Source organism: Oncorhynchus mykiss, chromosome 8 (genome assembly GCF_013265735.2).
Source record: "Oncorhynchus mykiss isolate Arlee chromosome 8, USDA_OmykA_1.1, whole genome shotgun sequence".
Taxonomy (NCBI): Eukaryota; Metazoa; Chordata; class Actinopteri; order Salmoniformes; family Salmonidae; genus Oncorhynchus; species Oncorhynchus mykiss.
Window position 1 is genome coordinate 77,885,042 of NC_048572.1, and position 6,037 is coordinate 77,891,078.

Genomic DNA, 6,037 nt, shown 5'->3' on the forward strand with positions numbered 1-6,037 from the left:
GTGTGGTTCTGGGATTTTTGCTCACCGTTCTTGTGATCATTTTGACCCCACGGGGTGAGATCTTGCGTGGAGCCCCAGATCGAGGGAGATTATCAGTGGTCTTGTATGTCTTCCATTTCCTAATAATTGCTCCCGCTGTTGATTTCTTCAAACCAAGCTGCTTACCTATTGCAGATTCAGTCTTCCCAGCCTGGTGCAGGTCTACAATGTTGTTTCTGGTGTCCTTTGACAGCTCTTTGGTCTTGGCCATAGTGGAGTTTGGAGTGTGACTGTTTGAGGTTGTGGACAGGTGTCTTTTATACTGATAACAAGTTCAAACAGGTGCAATTAATACAGGTAACGAGTGGAGGACAGAGGAGCCTCTTAAAGAAGAAGTTACAGGTCTGTGAGAGCCAGAAATCTTGCTTGTTTGTAGGTGACCAAATACTTATTTTCCACCATAATTTGCAAATAAATTCATAAAAAAGTCCTACAATGTGATTTTCTGGATTTTTTTCCTCATTTTGTCTGTCATAGTTGAAGTGTACCTATGATTAAAATTACAGGCCTATCTCATCTTTTTAAGTGGGAGAACTTGCACAATTGGTGGCTGACTAAATACTTTTTTGCCCCACCATTAACACTCTGGGACAGTTTGACTGGTTGAATTAGAATCATTGTAATGCTATGGTTCTACTCAACAGACCCAGGGTTCTTTCATTTATAGTCCCAAAGACACAGTTCTCAGTGGTACCCATATGTAGACTGCATGTATGTTGGACATGTATGTACTCACCAGCCCTAAGAGACCAAGATTATCATTCAGTTATTCCTCTGTTACAAATGAGGATATAAACAGGTATGACATGCCACACTACTTGGTCATGGCCTTATTGGTCAATTATTCTTTATTGATTTATAGCAAACTCACAGAATGGTCACACACTTACAGACATAGGCACTTCTGACAGTGTTTGGTGCTGCCCTTTGTAGACTTAAAAAAATGCAATGAGAAACCTCAGCCGCTCACCTTCTTCCCATGAGAGAGAGAGAGTCGGGTTTCCATGGCAACACCCACCCCCATAGCAACCCAATGGGGTTACGCAATGTATGTCATTTGACCATTCGGGAGGCTGAACACTCTTTGCATAGTGAACACTGCCAAGGTAGGCAGCCCAATCACACGAAGGCAAAGGAGGGTCTCTAGTAGAATGGCCCAACATTGTCAATGAAACGGATTCTTGCCTCATGAGACCACGCTGGGTGAAAGAAACAGCAGAAGACAGAACATAAGAAGAGACGAGGATACTTTATGAACTCTGAATAACAAAGAGACTTGAGGAGAACAGCTCCTCTGTGAGAGTCCCTAACCAGCAACATCCAGCCAATAGGAATAGTCTCCCATTCACTAATGCCTTGTCTTTGGGTTACAGTTAAATTGTCTGTGTGTAAACGCTCTTTACTGGTTGGATCAACTGTATTATTTTTGTACATTGCTGTTTCCGTGTCATCTACTCCTCACCAAATGTCAAAGATCTTTCCTTTCCAGGATCCCACTGGGCGAGCACAAGTCTAAGGCTGGACCCAGCTACCAGCTACCCGCCTGAGTTAGACATCATTTGTATAAGGTTTATGAGTCAGACAGGGCATCTCTTAACCCTTTGAGGAGCATGGACAGACAACATATCCTGATTCTATTTGTTCTTATTGAACTGTAAAGTTCCACAACAGAATACTGAGAATAAGGTTCTATGAACTCACTCCACAAAGGGCTAAAAGTGACTCGTAGCCACTCAGGGAGCTAGCTCTGTTCTGTCATTCTCTCTCTACTAGCAGTGTCTTCTACTAGCAGTGTTTTCCTCTCACCTTGCAGCTAAGACAAGACCTATAACCTTGATCACTCTGTTCGTAATCTTTGTTTGTGAATGTTACTCACACAGTGTCAGAGATCTTTCCCCTTTATTCTCAATATTATAACACAATCTGAATTTTACAAGACACAATCTAAAAAATATACATATTTTTAGAACATGTTATTCTTGGGATTTAATGTTGCTTTTGTTGTGAGTGTTATTTCTGTTGGTCTTTGATCTTTTTCCTCCTGTTATGTCATCACATTTTTGTCTTGTAAAATAAGTGATCTATTTTTTTAAAGAAAACCTTTAAAAAAACAGAAACTTTTTTTCCTCTCTATTCCCCTTAAGACAAAATTTACAATAGGTATATTGTCAGTCAAAGAGTAAATAAGTTACTCAGCTCAATGTACATTCTTGTATGTTGGGATACTTTACATGTGCTTTAAAGAATATAATAAAAGTATTTCTTTTTCTTTTGAATATGTGAAGTGTCTGTCTTAAAAATGTTAACTCTCTCATCACACACTTGGTTTATTTCCATAAAAAAGGATAATACCACTTACAGAATAGTGGTAATAGTATGGAAACATTATTTGCCTAGATGCCTAGATGCCTAGATGCCTAGATGCCTAGATGCCTAGATACATAGATACCTAAATGTTATGCACGTGAGTGAAGACCCAAAAGCGGTTTAACAAAAACAGAGTCCTTTAATGTCAAAACACAGGTAAGACATAGATCCTCTTCAAATGTATTTGATGGCAAAATAAACAACCCGCAGAGAGGGCGACAAATGAAACATAAAGTCCTTCTGAGTATCACAGTAGAGTTCCCCTTCTAGCAGCAGAGGAGAATAGCTGGGTTGTAGAGGACAGAGGTACCTGATCACACGAAGCCTCAGATGAACAGGCAGATTCCGACAGGACAGGACAAGGTTGAAGCAAACGAGACAATAGTTTGGTTCTGGCATGAGAAACTCAAACGAGAATCTGACAAAGACAGAAGCAGGAACAGAGAGAGATATAGAGACCTAATCAGAGGGAAAAAGGGAACAGGTGGGAAAAGGGTGAACGAGGTAGTTAGAGAAGACAAGGAACAGCTGGGGGAAGGAGGGGAAAAAAAGGCAACCCAATACGACCAGCAGAGGGAGACAGGGTGAAGAGAAAGAACAGGAACAAGACACAACATGACAATACATGACAGTACCCCCCCACTCACCGAGCGCCTCCTGGCGCACTCGAGGAGGAAACCTGGCGGCAACGGAGGAAATCATCGATCAGCGAACGGTCCAGCACGTCCCGAGAGGGAACCCAACTCCTTTCCTCAGGACCGTACCCCTCCCAATCCACTAGGTACTGATGACCACGGCCCCGAGGACGCATGTCCAAAATCTTACGGACCCTGTAGATAGGTGCGCCCTCGACAAGGATGGGGGGGGGGGGGAGACGAGCGGGGGCGCGAAGAACGGGCTTAACACAGGAGACATGGAAGACCGGGTGGACGCGACGAAGATATCGCGGAAGAAGAAGTCGCACTGCGACAGGATTAATGATCTGAGAAATACGGAACGGACCAATGAACCGCGGGGTCAACTTGCGAGAAGCTGTCTTAAGGGGAAGGTTCTGAGTGGAGAGCCAAACTCTCTGACCGCGACAATATCTAGGACTCTTAGTTCTACGCTTATTAGCGGCTCTCACAGTCTGCGCCCTATAACGGCAAAGTGCAGACCTGACCCTCTTCCAGGTGCGCTCGCAACGTTGGACAAAAGCCTGAGCGGAGGGGACGCTGGACTCGGCGAACTGAGACGAGAACAGCGGAGGCTGGTACCCGAGGCTACTCTGAAAAGGAGATAGCCCGGTCGCAGACGAAGGAAGCGAGTTGTGGGCGTATTCTGCCCAGGGGAGCTGTTCTGACCAAGACGCAGGGTTACGAAAAGAAAGACTGCGTAAGATGCGACCAATAGTCTGATTGGCCCGTTCTGCTTGACCGTTAGACTGGGGGTGAAAGCCGGAAGAGAGACTGACGGAAGCCCCAATCAAACGGCAAAACTCCCTCCAAAATTGAGACGTGAATTGCGGACCCCTGTCCGAAACGACGTCTGACGGAAGGCCATGAATTCTGAAAACATTCTCGATGATGATTTGTGCCGTTTCTTTAGCAGAAGGGAGCTTAGCAAGGGGAATAAAATGAGCCGCCTTAGAGAACCTATCGACAACCGTAAGAATAACAGTCTTCCCCGCTGACGAAGGCAGTCCGGTGATAAAATCTAAGGCGATGTGAGACCACGGTCGAGAGGGAATGGGAAGCGGTCTGAGACGGCCGGCAGGAGGGGAGTTACCGGACTTAGTCTGCGCGCAGACCGAACAAGCAGCCACGAAACGACGCGTGTCATGCTCCCGAGTGGGCCACCAAAAACGCTGGCGAATGGAAGCAAGCGTACCTCAAACGCCGGGGTGTCCGGCTAACTTGATAGAGTGAGCCCACTGAAGAACGGCCAGACGAGTAGGAACGGGAACGAAAAGAAGGTTCCTAGGACAAGCGCGCGGCGACGGAGTGTGAGTGAGTGCTTGCTTTACCTGCCTCTCAATTCCCCAGACAGTCAACCCGACAACACGCCCCTCAGGGAGAATCCCCTCGGGGTCAGTGGAGGCTACTGAAGAACTGAAGAGACGAGATAAAGCATCAGGCTTGGTGTTCTTAGAGCCCGGACGATAAGAAATTACGAACTCGAAACGAGCGAAAAACAGCGCCCAACGAGCCTGACGCGCATTAAGTCGTTTGGCAGAACGGATGTACTCAAGGTTCCTATGGTCAGTCCAAACGACAAAAGGAACGGTCGCCCCCTCCAACCACTGTCGCCATTCGCCTAGGGCTAAGCGGATGGCGAGCAGTTCGCGGTTTCCCACATCATAGTTACGTTCCGACGGCGACAGGCGATGAGAAAAATACGCGCAAGGGTGGACCTTGTCGTCAGAGAGGGAGCGCTGAGAAAGAATGGCTCCCACGCCCACCTCTGACGCGTCAACCTCGACAACGAACTGTCTAGAGACGTCAGGTGTAACAAGGATAGGTGCGGATGTAAAACGATTCTTGAGGAGATCAAAAGCTCCCTGGGCGGAAACGGACCACTTAAAGCACGTCTTGACAGAAGTAAGGGCTGTGAGAGGGGCTGCCACCTGACCGAAATTACGGATGAAACGACGATAGAAGTTCGCGAAGCCGAGAAAGCGCTGCAGCTCGACGCGTGACTTAGGGACGGGCCAATCAATGACAGCTTGGACCTTAGCGGGATCCATCTTAATGCCTTCAGCGGAAATAACAGAACCGAGAAATGTGACGGAGGAGGCATGAAAAGTGCACTTCTCAGCCTTCACAAAAAGACAATTCTCTAAAAGGCGCTGGAGGACACGTCGAACGTGCTGAACATGAATCTGGAGTGACGGTGAAAAAATCAGGATATCGTCAAGGTAAACGAAAACAAAGATGTTCAGCATGTCTCTCAGGACGTCATTGACTAATGCCTGAAAGACAGCTGGAGCGTTAGCGAGGCCGAAAGGAAGAACCCGGTATTCAAAGTGCCCTAACGGAGTGTTAAACGCCGTCTTCCACTCGTCCCCCTCCCTGATGCGCACGAGATGGTAAGCGTTACGAAGGTCCAACTTAGTGAAAAACCTGGCTCCCTGCAGGATCTCGAAGGCTGAAGACATAAGAGGAAGCGGATAACGATTCTTCACTGTTATGTCATTCAGCCCTCGATAATCTATGCAGGGGCGCAGAGACCCGTCCTTCTTCTTGACAAAAAAAAACCCCGCTCCGGCGGGAGAGGAGGAGGGGACTATGGTACCGGCGTCAAGAGCTACAGACAAATAATCTTCGAGAGCCTTACGTTCGGGAGCCGACAGAGAGTATAGTCTACCCCGGGGGGGAGTGGTTCCCGGAAGGAGATCAATACTACAATCATACGACCAGTGTGGAGGAAGAGAGGTGGCCCTGGACCGACTGAACACCGTGCGCAGATCGTGATATTCCTCCGGCACCCCTGTCAAATCACCAGGCTCCTCCTGTGAAGAAGAGACAGAGGAAACAGGAGGGATAGCAGACATTAAACATTTCACATGACAAGAGACGTTCCAGGAGAGGATAGAATTACTAGACCAATTAATAGAAGGATTATGACAAACTAGCCAGGGATGGCCCAAAAC